Below are 23,350 nucleotides of genomic sequence, written 5' to 3'. Positions count from 1 at the left end.
TTTCCCTCGCCCCCCTTCCCCCAAGCCCCCAACTGCTTTGTGGTGGGGGAGCAGCCAGGCACGCAGGCCTGGGGAAGGGATGGATCCGTGGGGATATCGGTACTAAGATATATACACGCTCAACGCAAGAAATCAAAGCCTCAAGTTCTGCGAGAGGTGCCGTTGGCAGGAACGGTTACACAATGCCGAGCTGTGCGTGGAACGGCGTTATTCTGCTCAGCCATCAACACGGAGCGGTACCGGGAGGGGGGCAGCGGCTCAGCCGCCCGGCCCTGGGGGACGCTGCGCGCACCACAGCCCCGTTGTGCCCCGTTCCAGCACAGGGCATGGAGCAGCAGAGCCGTATGGTGGGATGGAACCCGCATAGGTTAGCGTTTCTAGCATCTTCTCAGTGTGTTGGCTCTGAAGGAGAAGCAGCTTCTTTTGGGTGTAAATTCCAAATTTTGGAACCACAGTATGAAGATGTGAACGATTGATCTTGTGTGTGCATGGACGATGAGTTCTTAGCACTGTGTAGAATATGAAACTTGGGTGAAGGCTCTTATGTGTGCAATCCCCTCTTCTCATGAGGCATTCCATTTAGCAGTAGCAAATGTGCATGAACTCCAGCAGGGTGAATGCCTTTCTAAGGAAAAATGAGAATATGTTGGGTACATATTTGAGATGGTGGCTTCTTTGGATTAGAAAGGTGGTTTGGGTAATTAAAAAACAAACAAACAAAAAAGACCCACCACTACCATTTTTTTAATGAATGTAAGTGATGAAGAATGAAGAAGAGAAACCTTGCCAATACCAAGCTTGCAATTATTACCTTGGTATTTATCTGGCTAATAAGGACTTGTAGTTCATCTTATGTCTGCATGCCTGGGAAGTGAAGATGCCTGGTGTGGATGATTTGGAGGGACGGGATTTTTGATCAGTGATACTCTAAGGAAAGGATATTTCACTGTAAATCGAGGAGGTGTGTTGCTAGAATGAAGTTGACTGCAGTTACGTGTCTTTATGTCAAAGTTTGCTTGGCCTAAGAATGAGACCTGTGGTGTTGAGTTGTTGTAGATGAGTATCCCGACCCTACTATGCTGTGTTTTTGTGATCGGCTCAAGTTTAATGGTTGAGTTTGCTGTGGCTCTCTTCTTTCATCTGTTTTTTCATTTTGATTCTCATGGGCATATGCTGCTGAGAACACTGTTTTTTAGGAGGAAACAGGGCAGTGTGAGGAGCTCTTGTGTGACGTGTCCTTGAAGCTAATAAGTGTGTTATCTTGCTCCTCCAGGCACGCAATGAGATAGATACCCTATAACTTTGTTCATTCTCTGAACGCAAATTTGCAGATTATGGAAATAGGGAAGTGATATCTTCTTGGTACTTAGTGGTTGATTTTTTTCTTATTCCTCTGTTGAGGCTAGCACGTGCGGCTTTTGCTTGGTGCAATGGAATGAGTTAAAGGAGATCTTGCTGGGCCACGAGGCTCTGTACTGCTGGAGTGGTAATCCAATGACCTGAGCGTATCGCCCGCTCTGCCATTTGCTTGCTTGTGTGGCCCTTGCTTACAGATTACCTGTTTTGCAAAATGCAAATCGTCTGGTGTCCTTGGCTAAACATCATGAGATCCACACTCAGAAAGCATTTTATATGACTTAAATCATTTCTTCTGTTATCTTTTTATGAGGAAACTGCATTTGTTACCGTGATGGGAAGTGAGACAGTGACTCTTGCGGAATATATTTTAAAGTTTTTATGGAATTAATAGCAATTGTTTAATATTCTATCATGAAACTGGGCCAGAAAAGCTGTAAAGAAAAATTGCAGGCTTGGTTGGATGCTCAAAGAAAGTGAGCATCAAACATAGCCACTAATGTAGTCCTTATGGATAGGGTGAAACGATAAAGAGGTCATTGTATTATCCCAATGACACTCTCCTGGGGGTTTGTAGACATTTAGATATGTGGAACACCTTTGTTAAAACTTTTGAAGCTTTCTTATGTGCTGGTTTTAACATAACCTTTTAAAATTTTAATGAAAACAAATGGAAAAAATACCCTCTATTATGCATCATAAAACAATGGTCTAAAAATAAAGAGAACTGAGTTGGAAGAGTAATGGTTTTGACAAGAAAATTATCAGTGCCTCGAATAAAGAAATATTGTAGATGTGCTGAAATTTTGTGGGGAATAATTGCATGCGTTACTTAAATGGAAGGTATTACAAAAATACAGAAATTGGGGACTTTGTATGCTGCAGAATATAGGCAAAATAAATACCAGATGTTTTTCTCAGTTGTTTTTATTTTGTGCTAATATCTTATTTCTTTCCTTTTTAAAAAAAAAAAGGAAAAAACCATGGCTGATCTGTTGGAATAATTAGTATGGAAAGTTGCACTCTAGTGCTCTGTCTTTAGTTGGGACTAAAGAAAGGTGACACGATACTCTTATGGAGATAGTCGTGCTCCACCCCAGGCAACTTGCCCTTGTCTCTGCATCTCATAATGTTTTAGAAGATAACTATATCCTCCAAGACTGTGGTAACTCGTGTTCTAGGCATACTTGCCAATTTAATTTCTTTCTTTCTTTCTTTCTTTCTTTTTTTTTTTTTTTTTTTTTTTTTTTTTTTTTTGGTATCCAATGCTAGGAAGCAGGTAAATATACCAACAGTGCTTGTTTGGAGCTCTTTGAGGTTGCGATGCTCTGTGGAAGTGCCTGCTTGGCATTTGCCAGTGCAGTGTTTAGGAATTCAGACCAAATAGGCACAAATATATTGTGATGAAAAAGTAGAATTCAGTGTTTTGCTTTCCTTTCCATTGCTCAGCTGCCATTCTGCTGATTGTTCATTAGGGCATACTCCTGTGCTTTAACTTGGCCAGCATAATGCATGCCTTTGAAGGCTGGTGGAAGAGTCAGTGCTTTCATGTGAGCCTTTATGTCTTTATCAAGGTGAATCATAATGTATTCTGAACTAGATAAGACCTGAATGCATAGTGCAAGTTAAAAGAAAACAGTTGCATTGTTTACTTGCATTCTTTACCTACATATTTCACCTCATCCCGTGTAGTCGTCCATATAGAATGATGTCAAAGGGGTAATGCAAAAAATAAAAGTAGGTCGCCTTGCTTCTGGAAAGGCAAGAACCATTTTCCCTGCTTACATTTCTACTTCTGTACGACAGTTTTAAACTGTTCCAAGCGGTGCTTTAAATTCCTTTCTGTGCTTTACTGTGCTTGATGGGATCTATGAATATACATATTTTCATTTAAATTGGAATTTCCATGTCAGCTGGAAGTCGCTGACCCTAACTTAATAGGAACAATGTATAGAAAGCATTGACTGGTCAGACTGCAACCTTTACTTTATCTGGAGATTCACTTGAGGTCATGCAATATGCTGCCATTATGATGCATCAGAATATTGCAAGTCATGATTTGTATTTTAATTTGTTTGACGTGCTGGTTTTGAGGGTAACTGTAGGGGGATCTAGATAATCTTCTGAATTACCAGAAGATAGCAGAAAGAAAACTGAATGAAGTTATGTAAGTGTGTTGTGGGAAAAGTGTTGGGAAAGTGTTCTGACCTTTGAGGAACAAGAAATAGACTGTTTATTGAATTTTGTACATTGTTGGTAGTTTGTTTTCAAAGGGGCAGAAGATCATTTTCTCATGCCAGCTACTTTTCAGATATCCACAAAGGAAGTTTTTGTTATGTAATTTTGCCTTGCCACATTGGTTTAAAAAAAAGAAAAAAGAAAAAAGTAAATCCACATAAGGCTTGTTCCATGTGGCCTTCAAATGTGTTCTGTAACACTTGATCTTTATATATTTGCACAGGGAACATGCTCTTTCAGTGGAAGTGAATGACATTCTGATCATGTCTCCCTCACTCCACCTCCACTCTTTTTTTTTTTTTTTAAATTAAATTACTATTATTGTTATGATTTTAAAATCTAGTATAACTAGTAACTTGGAGAGTATTTCATAAATGTCCTACGAGAAACAGAACAGTTCTTGTCTGGAAAAAATGTACAACTGTTTTGTAACATTGAAGGGTAGCAATGTACATTGTATATATTGATAAAATAGATGCATTGTTGTGAGTTTGGGAGCTCTGAATTTCTGGGTATGTCTTTGAGCAGACATAGCCCTTTAAATGCACACAGAAACATGTGGTGTTCTCTGCCTTCCATAGTAACTTTGTAGCAGGCCGTATCATTGGTTATTCAGAAAGAATGACACGAGGAACATGGATGAAGCTGTCTCCTTCCTAACTATTTGTGCTGCCCAAACTAGTTGTTTGTAAATATGTTATTGTTTTAAGCTCTTTTCTGGTTGGGGTTTGCAGAAGACTGAATAAGCCTAAGGACACAAGACTAAGAACTAGGGAAAAAGCACTGATTGTGGTTGTGTAATTTACTGTGTTAGATTTCAACATAATTAACGTTATTGGAATTATTAAATGCAGCTTACATAATTCTGCTGTAGAGATGGATTTAGTAAATGTATTTACCAGACTCCCACCTTGTTTCACCTGATGGCATATCTACTGCAGAGCACTGAGAATACATTTTGGATCTTTAGCGTTCCAGCCAGAGAAAAGCTGATGAGCAACATCCTGAGTATGTGCAGTGGCAGCAGAGTACTTCAGCAAGTGAAACAGTTAATAATTTTTTCCTAATAAAGGTAGTAGGTCCATGTTCCAGAGCACTGAATCTGACGAAGGGGAGACTCAGGAAGTCTCCTTCTTTGGAGAAGAGGAGGCTTAAGCGAGACCTTTTTGCTCTCTTACAGCTACCTGAAAGGAAGCTGTGGTGAGGTGATGGTTGGCCTCTTCTCCCATGTAACTAGCAATAGGACTAGGAGGAATGGCCTCAAGTTGCTCCAGGGGAAATTCAGGTTGGAGATTAGGAAAAAATTCTTCTCCAAAAGAGTTGTCACGTGCTGGAATGGGCTGCCCAGGGAGGTGGTGGAGTCACTGTCCCTGGAGGTGTTCAAGGAACATTTAGATGTTGTACTGAGGGACATGGTGTAGTAGGAAATGTTGGTGATAGGTAGATGGTTGGACTGGATGATCTTGGTGGTATTTTTCAACCTTGGTGATTCTATGATTCAGTGAAAGTAAATATACCATCCTAATTCACTAAGATAACCTTTATGCCATAGGCTCTTCAATGATATATTTATCATGTATGTGCATACTCAACTAATCCATATGATACAAAGGCACACAGGGAAAGCAAGCAGCTGCTATGCTGTGGAAGAAGGTGGGTTTTGAGCCCATATCAGGTGGTGCAAATAGATATAGGGATAATTTTCAAATTGATTTTTTTTTTTTCTTTTGTCTTATGTGGGAAGAGGAAATAAGAAAAATGTGAGGAACTTCTGTCTTCTCCAGTGCAGAGGAATTTCCATGTATGTACTCTGCTTTTAAACACTCTTGCATTTAATTCCTTAGATTACAATAATCCTGAAGTACTTTTTAGCAAAATTTAATTTATTCTCTATTCCTTAAACTCTGTAAGATGCAGTAGGTAGTAACTAGTAGGGGATAAGACACTTAAGTTACAATTAGTGAAATACTTTCAGGATACTTTCCTTCAAGTTCCCTTGCTACAAATAGAACATTATAAAATGTTTTTGACACCAAAGTCACTACCGTCTAGAAATTCAGAGCATCATTAAATGCTTACAGTAGGTAAGTACCTCAGCAGTTTCTACTCCCATGAACCAAGGGCACAAACCAACGAAGATCTGCTATGGGCATTTAGAATATTGTTTTGCTTCCAGTTGGAATAAGGGGTGAAAGAATATTTCTGACCCAAAGAAATGTGACCTAATTCCGCCAGGCAGGGAATTTCAGTCTAAAGTATAATGCTACAGGGTTTGTGTTGCCCAAAATATGCAGCACATTTCTCAAATACAAGACTAGCAGCCTATCAGCAGGCTCTAATTGTTTTATTGAAGTAGGCAGGAGCGAAGAGCTGAGAAATTCAGGAGTTAACCCAGCTCTGTTAGTGGTGACCCCAAAGTGACTGTCACCATTAACCACAGAGGTGCATTTGCGGTAAAGGAAATTGGCTTTAACTCTTCTAAATACATGACTTCATGGTTAGGATTTTGTAGTGACTTTGTACTTTAACACTGTTTTGCTCATATTTTTTTTCCCATATTAAAACTTAGAAAATATTGCAGTAATGCAAGCAAGATTTAAAAACAACAAAAAAGAAGTTGTGTGTTGTTTTTTTTGTTTGTTTGTTTGTTTTGTTTTTCCTAATGTATTGAGTTGCAATCTAGCACACTTTTATAGTGCGAGGTCCAGGAAAACATAGATTTTTCTCTACTGTTTTGAGGCCTAATTTATTTTCCATTGTACTATTGTACAAGTCTGGAAAACATCCCATTTCTTGTGAGTTTGCTGCTGCTCCTGCCAAAAAATATGTTCCCTGTTGGCTCCCTGTGGATGCGGATTTCCACTGATTTCAGCAGGACTTTGCACAAGCAGAAGAGTGGTTGGGGTGGCTGTCACTGTTGCCTCAGTGCCCTGTGTGTGGCTGCTTCTGTAACCAAATCTACAGCCGTTCACCTTCCCCTTTCCACTCATGTTTAAAAATGTCACTGACACGTTGGGGTTTGCAGTCAAAGGAGCTTGATTTGGTATCAAACTCTGACTCAGTGTGATCTCATATAACCTCCAGATGGCCTGACTTGTGGAGATGCTCAGAACAGTCAGATCCCACTCCTTCAGCTATAGAAAACAAATGAGGCAAATGGCAGTAGCAGTGTTTATCTTAATACACATCAATCTCCACTTTCAGCTAATGTTTCAACTTTCCAGTTGCTTTCCTCTGGACAGCATTTAGAATAAGCATTTCAGCACACACAGAGGATCTTATGAATGAACTGTCAATTTCCCACAGAACTGGGGAAAAATCAATATGCCTCTTCCCAGCCTTGAAAATCCCTAGTGAAGACTCCATTACATCAAATAATATTGAAAATCATTTCAAGCAAAGTTCCTGATGTGTGGTGATAGAGGACTTTCTGTCTTCTTTTTGCAACAAGGCAAACACATACTAAGAAAACTGCCTATTCTGTACCTGTTACTGTCTGGCTTTCTCAACCACTGTACTGCTTGCACAAAAATCAAAGGACCGTAGCATCTTTTTCCTAAATATGGTTTTTTTTTTTTCCCTTAAGAGGCAAGAAAAACTGTGCCTAGAAGTGTCTAGTGATTTTTTTTTTTTTATATTGTATTCAAAGAAAAAAGTAAAGGGAAACTAAATGCCTTTAATTATATGACATATTTTGGGTTTGTAGAGGCTTCTGTTTTGCTGACTCTAATGTCAAGGAGTTAAAACCTTTTGTTTATCTACTGTCATATAATCAGTAGCTTGTCCTATTGTTACAGGGTAATGAGTGTGGTATAAATGAAATTGCAAGGCTGCTTGCAGTAATTCAGCCTACTGGGTGTTTCCTAGCATTAGTGGCTTACCCTTAATGAGAGTCCAGCTTAATTTAGTTTGATTTAGGCACAAATCTTCCGTGATGCAAAATGTTACTTTGCGTCAGGACTCTTTCTCTGTACCAAGAGGGCAGATTCTCCCAGCCAAGCTTTGGTGTCCTAAGCGAAGATGCAGCAGTACTGTGAGAGGCGGCACTTCCTAGCATATCTCCCAGCTGTCGTTTTGTCAGCCTGCAGCACAGGTTCTCCCTGTTGGACACCTTTGCTTTGTGTACAAGTGCATTTATCTTTCTGAGAGCAGATTCTCTGTTTTTCCCTCCCACTGAATTGCATGTCTTCTGCAGCGTTTTGTTTTCCTGCCTGTAATGTGAACTCAGTGTGAACTTAAATGCAAGCGTACAGCTTCATCACATACTTCTCTGATTTCTTTTCCTTCCTGTAAATGTTATTCCAAACACTGCCACTCTGTAATAAGGTACTTCATTGGAGCGGTCTCCTGGAAGGGGTGGCAAATGATCTGCTCTCTGAAGAGCAGGAATGTCATCATTATCCATTTCTGAGTGTCTTTTTGATGGCTCTGTTGCAAACAGGTTAGTAAGTATTTAATGGTGGGAAATACGCAGTGAGCATGTAGCAAGGTATGAATATATACGTGTGCACACGTACTTTATACAGAGAATATACTGTGTATACATATGGAGGAAACAAAAATATTAACTTGTAAGAGCAGAAATTTATTGATCCATGAGCCTAAAAGCAGGACTTGAAGAGACTGGAAACTCATTTAACTTCTGTTAGCTGGACAGAAGGCCTTTTTGCGCTGATCTTCCACTGGCTGTATTCCACCCTTCTGTTGCTCCTGGAAGCTCTGAGGTGGTCCTGTTTCAGTCACACAGGGCTGAGTATGGCTGAAAAGCACTACTTTCTTTTCTATATAAGCAATCTTATTTATCTTCAAATATGTCCTGTTGCTCTGAAGTTAGACAAAACCCCTGCTTGGGTAGTTTGGAAGTTCATAGTTATATCTGAATCAAGACTTCATGATACAAAATCTTTTTCCATGCTAGTGACTAGTGTACTTGACTTAAGGACATAAGCCACTTACATTTTTATGTGATTTACATCCTTGCTGGACTCTGCTTTCCTTCTCTTTTCTGAAAGTAGCTCGTAAATAGAAGCAGTTAATAGGTTTGTATTTTAAAGGAAACCAATATCAGTTTTGATGAGAAAGATACTGAAGGGTTCTTGACTAGTAGGTAAGTTGTAGCTCTCATCTGGCCTTTCTTGTTTTCTGCTGTAGTCCTTTCCTGTCCCCCAGTGATCATGACCCTATCAGCTGTGCTGCAGAGGTGCTAAACTCTGACAGAGGCAAAGGGACAGCTGTGAGGAACAGAAGCTATTGCTATCAGCTTTCCCTGCCCAAGAATGTTGTACGTAGGTGAGGTTTCCAGTGAACTCGTTCTCATGCAGAATTTCATGGATATTTTAAATGCCCTGCCTAGTAAATGACATCAAACTTACAATCAACTCCATCACTACCTGCAGTTTATCTGTAGCACCTGATTACTTCATGAATAAATTATGAAGCCTCTTTTGAGTACCTGATTGATGTTGGTTTTGCCCTCCTTTCAGTTTGTGATCCACTCCAGCTTTCAGTCAGAGGCTATTCTCACTGTTGCGTTCCCCTATTTGTCTGTGCTGGTTCTTACTCCTTTTTCCTGGAGCCCAAATGTCAGCTGGGTTCTTTGCTCTCGGTTAGCTCACAGGAGCCCCTGTATGATCAGTACAATGCTCTGAGAGGCCTTTGTATGGGTGCTGCTTGCAGACTCTTACTTGATCCAGCCAGAAGTCAGCAGGAAAGTGGCAGGACGTAAAAAATAGCACTAGCTTTTTTGGTATCCTTTTATAAGACAACTTTTCTTACTTGACAAATAGCCTGTTTTATGATAAATTGCTTTTTTTCAATATGATACCTAAGCATCTCCTTCTGAAACAGCAAGCCTCAGTGTTGGTGCAAGACCTCCCAGATAGTGCCTTACGGGTAACATTTCCTTAGTTGATGTGTCAGTCCACAAGCCTGATGAATATCAAAGCAGTACCCACTGTTCTGGCTCTGATGTAAAGAATTTCACATTTTAGCTTCATGAACAATTGCTACAGGTGTGAACCTGCATCAGGTGAGGTGGAACGGATGTGGCTGTGTGTAAGATGGCAAGGATTTGAGGAGCGTACTGTCTTCTTTTTTTTTTTTTTTTTTAAGCACATGGAAAGGCTGAAGCTCAGAGTCACGGTGATGTTGCTTGTTCAGTAAAGGGCAGAAGTTAAAAAAAAAAAAAGGCTGTTTGCTGCTCCTATGCCTCTTAGATGCATTCTAAGTAAGTCCAAAATATTTTGAGAATTTGTGTAGATACTTTCTTGTACCTATATGGAGCTGTCAGCTTCAGTGAGATCTGCTATTTATTTAGATCTTAGTGTATAAGGGTCAGATTTTCATTTTCTCTAAAAGGCCACTTTGTACCAATCTGCCTGCGTACCCTGTTCTTAAAATGCCTGCAGACTACATTTATAGAGCAGGGTAGAACAATATTGCAGTTGTGGTGTCAAATTTTGGTGTGAGTACGTTTAGACTCTCAGTTTAGGGAGTTCTAAGGTGCTTATAGGCTGAAGGGCTGGACTTTGTCTCCATTGTGGGGTGGAACTGAACTTTTGCATAAGTGATGGGGAGAAAAGAGACTTGTAACTTCTCGCTGGATGAGCAGAAGTGCAGAACTTTCTATGTCTTGCTCATAACACGGGAGGTATTTAACTTTGGAGAATGTAATCTTGTAGAAGTTGTAAGGTAGTCAAATTCTGCCTGAATGAAACCTATTATTCCACCTCCGTGCTGCCTTCAGAATAGTTGTTTTTCTGCATTTACTGGTATCACAGTGCCACTTAAGGAGCTCTCTCTCACTGTTTCACTCTGTTTTGCTAATAGGACTTTATCCTAGTTTAAAAATTCTCTATCTTGGAGCAAAACTAAAATAACCAAACACGAAAAGACAAACCAAAATAAATATGTACGTAAAGACATTTCAGAATTCACAGAAAACAAACAGTGGATCAATTACCTAGTGCCTTCCCTTTCCCTCATCCACTTCCTGATATGGTATTAATTTTGAATGAGCTTCCTGTGTAGCTTGCTTTCATCCACTTAGGGTGTAGAACACAAAGGCTTTCAGCACTGTAAATACTTGGGGCCTTGTCGTCTGCATAAGAGCAGCTCCTGTGGACTTCAATAGGAATCACTTGGTGGCAACTGCATAATTAGACCCTTGGTTTTCAAGCAGTGGTGTTTTTTTTGTTTTTGTCTTTGTTTTTTTGCTGCCTGTTTTTTTTTTACTTAAAAAAAAAAAAAGAAAAGAAATATTAAAGAAGGAGGTGAGAGGAAAGCTGCAAGAGGTCCTCCAAAGAAAACATGGAACAAACTTTGGAAAGAGCTGAATCTCTTACTTTGCTGTGCTTAAGTAAAGAGCAGACCAAACAGGTAACAAGTTAGTTTAACCAACAAACTCTGTCACAAACAGGGGAGCCTGACAGGCGTTTCTGCTGGTTTATGTCTTAGAGTAAGTATCCATCTGACCATCCTGATCTTTTAAATGAAAACTTCTCCTTGATAACAAGAGCTGCTACATGTGAACCTAACACCTGTAGTGCTGAGAGAACATAGCTGTTCTATGTTCTCTAGTTTTGAAGTTATGTGCTTGTATGAAATAGCTTTACGTACTCCGAGCTATCACTTAACAATGTTTTCTGCAGGATATGTTCCTTCCCACTGGTCTGGACAGCAACTTGGCCACGACTGTTTTTGTTTTTTTTTAAACTAGTACAGTATTGAGTACTGAATTGGGCTTTTGTCAGACGTGTATGTAATAGCAGCAAATTCATGTAAAGCTGTGTCCAACGGAGCTACTAATGCCCATCTGTTAAGTACCACTACTTATGTGGTCTACCATTAGCCATGTAAGAAATCACCATGTTTTATTAATGGCTTCTGAACTTTAACAACATCTTAGGCTAAAGATAATGGCTTCTGCATGAAATACATTCCATTGCTGCTAATGGTGTTTGAGTAAGCTAACGTGGCAAATAAAAGAATTTCTGTAAACAAAGCATAAAAGTCGCTATATATATAAATCAAACCTGAAAATCAGTTTATAGCTGAATGGAAGCTGAACTTCTCAGAGTAGTTTTGGTCATATTTAGGTGATTGATAGAGAAAATGGAAAAAGAGTCTGTCTAAAAGCAGGACTTGATGAATACTGCTTTTGACTTCTGCTATTGGATTGTCCTGTAGTTTGTGGTAGCACGGTATGTGTAGATAGTAATAGTGTTTACTAATAGCAATAGTTGCAATACTACTAAAAAAAAAAGCAAAAACAAACCCAAACACAAAACAGCAACAGGAAGGAAAACCAGCCTTTCTTTTTGCTTTTAAGGAAAGCTTTAAAGAAGTATAAATCTGATTCTTATTGAGTGTGTGTGTGTGTATCTACATATAAAACAAAACACAAAATAAAGGCAAGATTAACATTCCCTCCTTTTAAACTGGTCCACCAAGAGAGATCAAGAAATTATTTGGGCTGCTGCATTGAATCCTTAATCTACTGGTGTCAGACATCTTCAAACGTACCATTAACCTACAGATCCAAAAATTGCTTCAAGGTTTTGGAGAGGTGCTGAGCCTTGCCTTTTGATCAAGTTCTGTGCAAGGGAGCTTCCTAAGGGAAAGAATCCGGCTTTTCTCTCTCTAGAGTATGAAGAAACACTATCTCACTGCACCAACAACTCTATAAAACAAGCTGAAGAGAATTTTTAATAATAAGGAATTGAAAAAATGTTTCTGTGAAGATCAGTTGTACGGTCTTGATTCTGTTAACTTTGCGTGTTGACAAATTAAAGTGTTATAGGTATTTAAATATTTATAGACCGTGTACTGAATGATAAGAAAGATGTAGCGAAAAGAAAACTTTTGAAATATTTTTCATTTGAAATTCTGTCCGATGCGAAGGCAATTTGGAGGTCTTACATTTTAGACAAAAAGGGCTGTTAGGACAGTGTATCTGCCAGCTTAAACATGCTGTGTTCAATGTAAGATGCAGCTTCATAAAGCAGCTGAGGGGCTAGTGAAGAGTGAGATGGGAGAAAATGCACCGGTCAGAGTGAGGATGGGATCTCTGGGAGCTGCTAAACCATTTTGCTGCTGAAACCACTAACTGGTTTAACTGCCTTGAATAAAAGCTGTGTGGCTTTGTGCAAGTACTGTTTATGTCAAACGCTGACCCTGCAATGAATATTTGACATAATTGATAATTTCTATGGGTAGACCAACATCTAAAAAAGCATTGAACAATCATAGAATCACAGAACAATTTGTGTCAGAAAAGTCCTTAAAGATCACCTTAAAGGCCTTGAATGCCTTCAGAGATGGGGCATCCACAGCTTCTCTGTCTCGCTGCTCTTGAAGGGAAGAATTTCTTCCTGATGTCTAACCTGAATCTACCTTCTTTTATTTTAAAATTACCGGTCCTTGTCCTGTCACCACACTCCTTTATAAACATGTTGTCCCTTGAAAATATCTCATCTTAATTAGCTATTAAGTCTGTGGGTATGTTGTCTTCCCCTGTTGTTCTCAAGATCTTTAACTCTGAAATCTGAATTTATCAGTAACACCTTAGACCAATCCCAGACTGAGTTAGGAAAGCCTCAGTGGTGAAAGGTGTGTTGAAATCTGAAGAAGATATTGATCTGGAAACTAAATTATTAATACAGTTAAGGGTGCCTGGTATAACACACTGTGAGTGTGCCTGGAATGGCATTTCCAGTGTACTTCACTGAAGGCTGGTGAAGTTCCACTCTTTTCTTACTTTCTTGAGCTTTGGGGTGAATGTGTAAGTGTCTAATATGAATTCCTCTTTCTGGCTCAGCCTGAGATAATGCCAGCAGTTCAGACTTCACAGTTGGTCTCTGTAAACTGTTATGAAATTTCAAAATGAATTCTCAGTGTTCAGAATGAGAACAGGGTGGGGTTATGAAAGTGTTGTTTGTGAACTGTTCGTAACAGTTTATCATCGTTGGTAAAGAAACCAGAAGAAAAAGAAGTAAGAGCTGAAGTTTCAAAGTGAGTAATGGGAGTCATTTTGTGTGCTTAATAAAAGATGGCTTTGACATTGTCAAAATTACGCTACTTTAATAAGAATATATAAAAAAATTATACATTCATTTAAATTGAGATATAGTTATAATTATTAATCAATGCCTTGCCTTCAAGAAAAGGCATTTTGCATTTAAAATAAAAAGAAAATTTGTGAATTTTGATGAGATTTGAGAATGAAAACTTGCACAAGGCTGAACAGAACAGTTGTTTTGAAGCTTTTTTGGATGATCTGCTGTGAGGTGCCCTGATCAAGCTTCCCTTCTTGCCTCCCTTTACTCTACTACTAAAAGTTAGCTTGAAGCATTTCCCGATAAAGAAATGAACTAAGAAGAGCTTTGAAGAGTGGCCAGTGGCAGATACCTGGTGAGAAGTGTTAGGACAAGGCAGACAGGTAGTGATAAAACTCAGAGAATATGCTCTGACTCCTCAGCCTTTCATAGCCAGAGTTAGGATATTTGTATTTGGTATCTCTAGATTGATTTTAATTTGTGAATTTTTCCAGTTGCCCCTTAAATCTCTAACTTTATGAAATACTTGATATCCAGTTATTAGTTGTGCCTTTTTCTGTTGGGTTTGGCTTATTTTAGGGAGAGTTGGAACACCAACAAGCATGTAATAGAGCATTCTGTGGATTATAGTCTATTAACTTTGATGAATATATCGACCTACCTTTTTTGAAACTGCAGTGAAAGTCTTGCATCTGAAAAAATGTGACTTGAAACACCTTTTCTCTCAGCCCTGACTTTTCCATACAATACCACTGAGAAAAGCATGTTGGATGCTTTCCTTTTCAGTAGTTCCGATGGTTGAATTACAAATGTTGGAGGCGTATAAAGCCAAGTAAGTGTGCCAGTCCAAGAAAAGTGCAGCTGGATGTCACAGCTGAAAAAGCTTGCTGCTGGGAAGAAGAGTTCAAAGTCCGCAGATGGTGACCTAGTTGGATCTTTACACAGCTCCTCCAGTTGTTATGAATTAACCATTTTCAGCCCAGGGTATTTTAACAGCAATATATGCAGTATCTGCTCTTATGCCTTGGTAATAAACAGTTTTTCTGTTAGTAGTTTTTAATGTAGGTTTGTAGTTACCAGCACTTCTGTCCTTTTTCATCCACTTGTTGCCTTGCCCACCAAAGGGAAGAAACAAGCAAGCCTACACCACCAAAATTATTTTATTCTGCCACCAGTTATGGTGGATACTTATTAAACAATAAAATTGCATGGTGAGAGATGAGAACTTTGTGATAGACAAATGAATCCAAAGATATTCTTAGGTGGGCACCAGATTATTTCCTTCTTTCATAATTATTTTGAAGACTCTCTATTATTAGTATGTGAAAGCTCAGCCATATCATCTATCCAATGTTTTTGGAAGAAAAACTAATACATAGTTGGCAGTCAGTTTAGTTAAGCACTTTGGCTGTTTCACAGATTTGTAAGCATCTGTGTTGCAGTTTTGTTTATGTAGTACAAATTTCCTTTATTCAGCACTGTTTCAAACTTGCCTGTTCTTAATGTCTCATTTAAACCCGCACGTTATAATCCATTATGCTCTGATTTAAGTCTACCTTTCTGAAGCAGAAGCTTTAGACAGAAGCAATTTTTGTTTAAATATATCTTCTTGGGTAAAAGGAACATAGCTCTGTTTATGCTTGAAGCTTGCCTTTCTTCTCTGTTGTTGTGATAGTTGTCATTATTTAGCAAACAGGGAGTCCTGAACCAGCATCTTTGCTGCCTGATAGTGGTGTAGGGGTTCTGAGCAAGGTGGAAAGCTTGTGCTTTGTCTGGGTCCTGAGGAGGTATGTAAACATACTTGTGGATTTTGGGAAGTGATGTCTACGCTGTCTCCGAAGTAGAGACTGGTGTCATGGAGGGCATGATATTGAGGTGTTGCATGAGGCAATTTGGCGAACAGTGAACTCATTGGTGTTGTATAGGTATGACATCCCAAGGCCCACCAGGTTGTACTGTAGCACAAGTGTATTCTTTAATCAAGACAAATTTGTAGAAGACATCTTATGTTATACCACAGCATTTGACATCTGATGTAAGTTACACTTTTTTTGTTTGCTTGCACAATATTTGTGGGAGGGGAGGAAGAACAGAAGTGGCATAGATGATTACTTCTATCTGGCTGAACAAAGAGGAGGCAAGCACTAGATTATCTGATGGTGTATGCTTTTAGAAAAAAAATAGTTCCTTTAAAGTGAGCTGACTGCAGAGGTGGAAGATGCATTTCAGATTTAAGCTAGTTTAGTAGCCTTGGGGGGAAAAAACAAAACAAAACAAAACCAAGCTTACAGAGTGTTGAGACTTTCTGTTTCACTGAGAAAAAAGTGTTTCTGAATGCCTTTGAAAGTTCTTGTTCCCAGGTCCACAGTCTGATCCCAGCAGGAACTGAATTTCCAGGTAAATAACATTTTAATCTGAATTCCTGTTCCTGTAGGAAACCTTTGCTAGGAAGTATAGACCCGAGTAAACAGTTTAGAAGCTGTTCAAGCTGACGTCTTTTTTTATTTGCTGCATGGGATCTGTTTTAGAAGTACTTCAATGAAAACTTGGACAATAGAACAAAACACTTCAAAGCTTATCATTTAAAGGCATGTTATTTAGTTTAGCTGGCAGGGTTTGGTGGTTGGTTTTTGTTTTTAAGGTTTTTTTTGAGTGTGAGGTTTTCTTTTTTCTTTTTGATTTCCTCTCCACTTTTGGAGCTTGATGTGTAACTGTTTTGCATCATACCCTGCTCTGCAATGTGATAGATTATGTTGAATGGGAAACAAACTAACCTTTGCAAGTTAGATTTAATGGTTGAGATTAGATATAATTCCAAAGGTGTAGTTGCTGGAATATATGGTTCCTATTAGCGCTGATAATATCCAGCGTAAGCGGTATACTTTAAGATGTTAAATTTCTTTCTTTCTTTTTTTTCCTGATTCTGTTTTCCTGCTTCCAAGGAATGCTGAAGAGCTTTTGCTCTTGCCAGCCAAAATCTGTTTTTGTACTGAGGGGTCCCTGCTGGGGAAACCTTTTCCTGCTATCTTTCTTCTCTCCACAGGGTAGTGGGCATAAGGACTGCCCTCCTGTCTGCTCTGTTGATAGCCATGTGTTCTCTGCTGCCTGCTGTAGCAGCTGCTGCTCCTGAGCCTAACTCAGAGAGCATAAATTAAACTACAAAGGTCTCCCATGGCCACTCTTGGCTGACACTGCAATGGCAAATCAGGCCTTCTACATCATCTTCACTTGGCTTTCCTTCTTTTTTTCCTCAAGGATTTCCTCTGTGTTTACATCAGTCACTGTCGTAATGCTGGGTTGAGTAGGTGCAGCAATCCAGTCACTCCAAATGGTTTATGTACTTGAGTGTCCGAGCAGTTTGTAGAGAAAAGAATTATCAATGTGGGTTTCATCAGAAGCTCAAATCCTTTTCCTTTTCATAATTTCTGGAAAGACAGACTATTTTTGTTCTTTTTATGTATGCTGAAGATACAGGCCCGATTTCTTTCCCCTCTTCCCATGAGGTCATGTAGAGTTTTAAAAACAGAACCGTTACATTGCCGTTGTGTGCCAGTGACTGAAGGCACAGCAGTGAGTGGAGTCTTTTCTCTGATAGGGCTGTATTTTCTTAAAGCTTGGTATCTTACATTGTTTATATGGAGCATCTCTAACTCCTACAGGGCAGAGGGGGGTATGTGATGGGAGGTGGAATGCCATGAGGTTGGTTATGTGGGTTTCCTGACTAAGCTGTGTATATGGGTTTTTGGCAGCAAGTGTGGCTTTCTTTAGATATGTTTTTTTTCCTGTATGTCCCAAACTTAGTTAGGTGTTCTTTGGTTCAGTATACTTGTATGTTAGGGTACTTTATTGTAAGTGATACAGTAAGGGAATAACTTGACAATGTTTTTTCAGAACTTTTTCTTTAATGAAGCTCAGCACAGCCATCAATTTTATTTATTATAAAGACTTATTTAGGGTTGAGCTGGACAAGGGTGGACTTCAAGCACTTAGAAAACCTTCCTAGAAATCACTGGCACTGCCTTTGTGCAGAGTCCTAATTTTCAGAGGAAAAAGAATTAGGCAAAACTTTCAAAAGTATCAGAAGCTGTGACAATCATCGAAAACAACTACGGACTGAAAGAGGCTGATAGGAATTTCTCACTGATAATGCGGTATGCTGAAGCCCATGTTGCATGCTAATCACAGATTTCTGAATGATGTAAGTGCTCTTTGAAAAATTTTCATTGTTTTAAAGTTTTTCATTAACAGTATCACCGTAGTTGTGGAAGTTGTATAAGTATGCCGTAATATTTGGAAATAATTATGGGACCAGCCATGGAACTGCTATTATATCTACCAGTTTGACTTAACAAGAGCAAAATGCCATTACTACCTTCATAATCAGATTTATTTTAATGTCTTTGAACAAAATACCTCTGGAGTCAACTGCTGAGTGCTTTAACTGCTTCCTTGCTGCTTAATGAAACAGTGGCCTTGCCAGACTGCCTGTTATTGTGGTCCTGCTTCTTGGGCTCAGTTTCCATTCCGCCTCTCGCATATTAGCTATCTGGAACGTCTTCACTGATGCCTACTGCGGCTACATGCAATACAATACTCAGGTGTATGCAGAATAAGCAGGGTCGATGTTCACATTTCTTTATTCAGTTTTCACGTGTGGTGGCGGACACAGAGGCTCAAAAAGTCCTCTTTTTAAAGCTTGACACTGAGGTGAACGGTCTTCTAAGAACAGTGGAAAATTGCTGCTGCTTTTTTTTTTTCTTTTTACCCAGAGTCCCATGGGTGTAGTTAGTTAATTTTAAAGAAGCGTGTGTGGGGGGAATTCTTTCACAGTACCTTCTTGAATCTTTGACTGTTAACAAATGAATTTTACAGCATTTTTCACTTCCTACAGCGATTTCAATTAATATTCAGAAACTACTGCTCAGAGTTGGATTATGCTGTTGCAAGGTTAGATGGGGAGGAGCTGATTACTCTTGCTCGGTTTGGGTAATTCACTAAATAGATTGAAATGGTTTAGGATAAAGCTTTACTGAGGTTTCTTTGTGTCTATTTCTTCAAGTCTGGAAGCAATGAACAAATGCCAGTAACTCAGATAACTCTCTTGAATGAATACATATGCTATCTCATTTAGTCATACTTAATATTCTGCATTGTGAAAGCCTAAAAATTAAACTTACCTAAGCTTAGAACCCTACCATCTTCTGTTCCCCTCTCACCCCCTCTTTTTCTCTCTACACTTGTGTTGCATTAAAATGTGTTAATTTTTTTAAAATATAATTGATTTTAAAGCTCTGGGGAAGAGGTAGCAGGACTGGGACTTCTCCAGCTGCTCCTTTTATCTTGCTAATAGGGCTACTGTGAGCTACCTTGCCGGTGAGGCAAGAGGACAAGATTGAGCAAGCAAGCTGTTACATGAAAGCAAACATACATACACAAAAGTGTGTGCTTTTTTTTCTTCAGTAAGTTTAATATTATTTGCATGTGCTGAATGAATAATCCTGCACGCTGATATCCTGTATCTCTATGCCAGGTACATCAGGATGAGTGGGAGAGCGAGTGTCTGTGCAGCATCCTTGCAGAGGAACAGTGGCAGGATAGTTCTGTAGGTCTTGATAGCTCTTTCCTGGGAACCCCACACCATCCCAACCATGCCAGGTCTCTGATGTGAACTTGCCAGCTAGCACTTGGATTGAGTAAGTTGCTCTTTATTAGCTATTCATCTAGAGAGTTGCTGTTTTAACAGACTTGCTATGTTATGTTTTGTTTTTCCTCTTTAAACGGTAAACTTTCACCTGGAGAGAATGAGAAATACTGTGTGCACTGTCTTTCTGATTGTGGTGATACAAAGGCATATAGATTTCTGCTTAATGATGATCAGCCCAAATCAGTATTGTGAGAGGAAAAAGTATAAGGTGTTGTGAGACACCCAAAAAGATTGCCAAGGACTCGTAAATTTAGTTGTAGGAATTGTACCATTTCTGTCAGCTGATGCTGCTAATGTCTTTTTTGTCACTGAAATTGTATCATCTTTGAACGCGTTTTCGTGTACCAGTTCTGCTGGACTTTCTTTTGGGTTCAGAAGATTGGCTTTTATATAAAGCTCCTTCCTGTCCTCCCTTGGCTGATTAAATAACATTTCCCTGAACTTTTGACATAGCTTTGTTTGTGTTATCTCTTAAAGGTGAGGAAGAGGACTGAGCAGTGTGTCTGCATCCTTTTCCTACTTAATACCGTGGCTAACAAAACAGATGTCGAGAGGTCATGAGGGCACCTGCCTTTGATGTTCTCTTTTGCAGGCTAGAAAATCAGGAGCGGTACCTGAAGTACTCAGTAGACTGTACTTGCCTGCTGTTACACTGAGATTTGTAAAGGCTGTAGAAGCAATATAAATAGCTTTCTTTTCCAGGTAATATTCATTCTGCCCTCAGCTGTGACCAGTGCACTTCTGTTACAGCTCACTGTCTAATATGAGCTGAAGATACTCTTCAGCAGTAGCTCAGAGTCAGAAAGGGAGTGCGTAGTTGTAGTATAGAATTCATTATTCTGGAAAATGATACTGATATGATCCAGCTGACAGTTTTTAGGCTTGCTGGCATGGTCTTTCTACAACACAGGATGCTTTGTTCATTTAATATTGTGCTAGGAGATTGCCATGCTGTCAGGCAGGCTAACTGTGAGGTTTTGATTTTTGTTACACTTGATTTGGGTTAGTGGTACTTCCTATGTTGCCTGTGGGTATGACTGCAGGTGCTGTTCATGACAGATAAATATGCTTTTCCTTCTCACTTGGCATATTCTTGTAATGTCATTCCAAGAGTAATAACAAAAAGCAAATTATTAAAAATATTATCTTGTGGTTTGTCATTTGGTTTTCTTCTCCAAAACAAGAATTCTTTTGAAGCTAGTGGGATTTTGAGGGCTTTTTAAGAAAGAATAGACACAGGGTTTTTTCTAAGACTGACCTGCTCACCTTTTGCTGGACCGTGTCTATTTTTAAAGGAAACCTGGGAAACAACTTCAGGATACTGAAAAGAATTGTTCAAAAGGGTCATTTGCTCTGTTCTGTTTCCTCATCCTCCTGTGGTGAGGCTTGGCCTGGTCTGCGTGTTAAGAAGACAATTACTCTGACTAGCTCTCTTACAGGCTATAGATAATCAAGATGAAAACTTGCCTAGTAATTTGTTAAGTTTTGGACTGAAGTAACAGGCTTTGGTTTGGTGTGACTTGCTTTGCTCAGAGTTTGGTAGGCTTAGCAGATATCTATCTGGTACAAATAGACTTGCATTAGAATGTATTTTTTCTTGGCATCAAAACAGTATGTATTTTCTCACTGAAGCTCTTCCTTGCTAGTTGTTAAAAGCAGCATATTTCAGAGGTGCTCATGGAAGAATAAAGCTTGGTTAGTTTTGAGCAGTTACTGGAAAACTAATGCTGTGCTCCAAAATATGAGTTGTGAATTCTTTGCTCTGTTGAGTGAAATATGGCTGGTGTGACCCAGTTTATTTGCATATTAAACATGCTAGATACTTTTTGTCTTTTTTTTTTTTTTTTTGCATGTTTCCTAGGAAACAAGTGTCCTGGTGTAGTAGAGAACAGTTATTGTATGGAGAATGCTGCCTGTCTGGAAGCATTGTTCTTCTGTTGGTGAAAGGCTGTAAAGGGGAAAAAGCTGGAGTTTTTGAAAGCATCTTTATTGAGCAGAATGGCACAAGGGTGTGTCTTTTCACTCGGCTGTTCAGCACCCTAATGTATTTATATTTTCTTCGGTAGTGGTTTCTATGTTTCTGTGCTGTAATAGCTTCTCTAGTGAAACTAGTATATATGTTCCTGTTCCAGGCATACTAAAAGAAACTGATGTTTTTTTTTAGTAATGGTGACTTGTTTGTCATCCACACTGAGCAACTTGTAGATATATATTTGTAGCAGCATTTTATTTTGAATATTTGGAATGGTAATAGCAATACAGAGCTATTACCATGCAGAATATGGGGTGAGAGTGAACTTCTTGAAATGGTATTCATGTCAGTGAAGTCGCTAAAGGGCGGGGGGAGGGTGACCAAAAAAAAAAAAAGTAAAAGCTATTATGGGTCCCTGGATGTTGTGTTGAGGGAGTGGTTTAGTGGGAGCTATCGGTAACAGGTGAACGGTTGGACTGGATGATCTTTGAGGTCTTTTCCAACCTTGGTGATTCTATGATTCTATGATTTTCCATTTGTCACTTTGTTGGTGTTTTTGTTCAGCTCAGTGTTTGTTATTGACACATTAAAAGGGATAGGCATAGTTGTTGCGATGCTAATGTTGATGCAGCGAGAGTGAAGGAGTGATTTGGAGGTGGTAATCCTGGTTGAACTGAATGATCAACTAATGAGAATGGGTGGGAGGAGTGAAGCTGAGTTTGAAAAGACGCATTCCTTTCTCCTTCAATTTGCTTAGTATCTGTGAGCTTTTGGTAATGTGTGACAGAGGAGGTGAGTTCTTGGATTTGAAAGTACAGTGCAATTTCTTTTTGCACTGTAGCTTCAAAAGCTCTCATGGAGGGACCTCTGATCCATGGTGCATGTTGTATAAAGCTTTATCTTTTGTAATTTGTAACTTCATCTGTTCATTCTGAACTGCTTGAAGAAGTTGAGTGTGTGTAGCATGTGATGACAGTCTCTCAATGACATCCCTCACAGATACCTGAATTGTGAGCTGCAGGCAGAGTGTCACTTTGGTTGCTATGGCTCGCTGTGGGTGAATTATTTGCACCTTTATGTTTTGGTATTTCATTTATTTCTTGCTGTTGTTTCAGGCTTTAATACTATCCTTCTGATCTTTTTCCTTTTCTCTCAATCCACAGTGCCTAGAAAAGGGAATGGTTCAGTGAGGAGATAAGTCTGTGTAACTCCATGATTCCCTGCCAGAGTTTTTATTTTGCAGGATTTTATTCAGCCCCTGTCCTCAGGGAAGGTTAGGTTGCTAATAGCAGTGTATTATCATGAGCCTTCTGGAAAGGTGAGCTAAATAAGGGGATGTGGTAGGGAATGGAGCTTGTGTTGATGTTATTGCTTTTGGATTTGTAATTCAGCTGAGCTAATTCTTTAACTGTATTTGCCAGTAATGTGGATATAATGCACACTTACTGTCTTCCCCCAAGGGTTATATCTTTCAAAAGTCTCAGTACCTTTTGATAATAAACTGCACTGAAGGTATATATGAGGCTTCAAAAATCTTGTGGAAGACTTTAAAATAAAACTGTAAAGTTCTGAAATAACCAGGGTGAGTATTGAGACTGTGCCTTCAGTGCAAGAACGGGAGGTAAAGGCAGGATGAAGCAGGGTGGCTGAGCAAAGAGCCAGCTTTAGTGCATTCCAGTGTAGAGCCACATCCACCTGGCTGTGACAAGGCCTGCTAGACCACAAGACCATGAAGCCACCAGTCTGTGATGCCAGGCTGCTGCAGGAGGTTGAAGAGAGCTCTTCCAAGTTCTGCCAAGAGGGGGAATTGCTTTTCGGTAGCTGTTGCCTCATTTGTTACTGATCATTGCACTTGTGCAGAGCAAGAAAATGGTGAACCACAGAGCTTTCAGCCTTGCTCTGAGCAGATAGTCACAGCTGTTTGAAAGGTTACTCTTAGAAGGTTGTGTGACATGCATCGATGATTGCGTGTGACCTGGTGGCATTCTGACACTTCTGTATTTCACTTGGCACTTTTAGCACTTC

General features: G+C 39.4%; 1 protein-coding gene across 2 annotated transcripts in view; it reads left to right on the top strand.

Moving 5' to 3' along the window:
* Positions 1 to 19: 19 nt before the first annotated feature.
* Positions 20 to 23,350, top strand: part of TSPAN5 (tetraspanin 5) — an 82,646-nt gene continuing 59,315 nt past the window's right edge. Inside the window, exon 1 of one of the 2 annotated variants that reach the window (XM_031553115.1) lies at positions 20 to 367. The gene's annotated coding sequence lies outside the window, so the exon portion shown is untranslated. Of the gene's footprint in view, positions 368 to 19,215; positions 19,343 to 23,350 lie in introns of those variants that run through there. The other variant, XM_031553116.1, reaches the window with a different exon arrangement.

The sequence above is a fragment of the Meleagris gallopavo genome, chromosome 4 (assembly GCF_000146605.3).
Source record: "Meleagris gallopavo isolate NT-WF06-2002-E0010 breed Aviagen turkey brand Nicholas breeding stock chromosome 4, Turkey_5.1, whole genome shotgun sequence".
In the NCBI taxonomy this organism is placed as follows: domain Eukaryota; kingdom Metazoa; phylum Chordata; class Aves; order Galliformes; family Phasianidae; genus Meleagris; species Meleagris gallopavo.
Note: the sequence above shows the minus strand (reverse complement) of the source record. Positions and strands in the feature narration are given on the sequence as shown.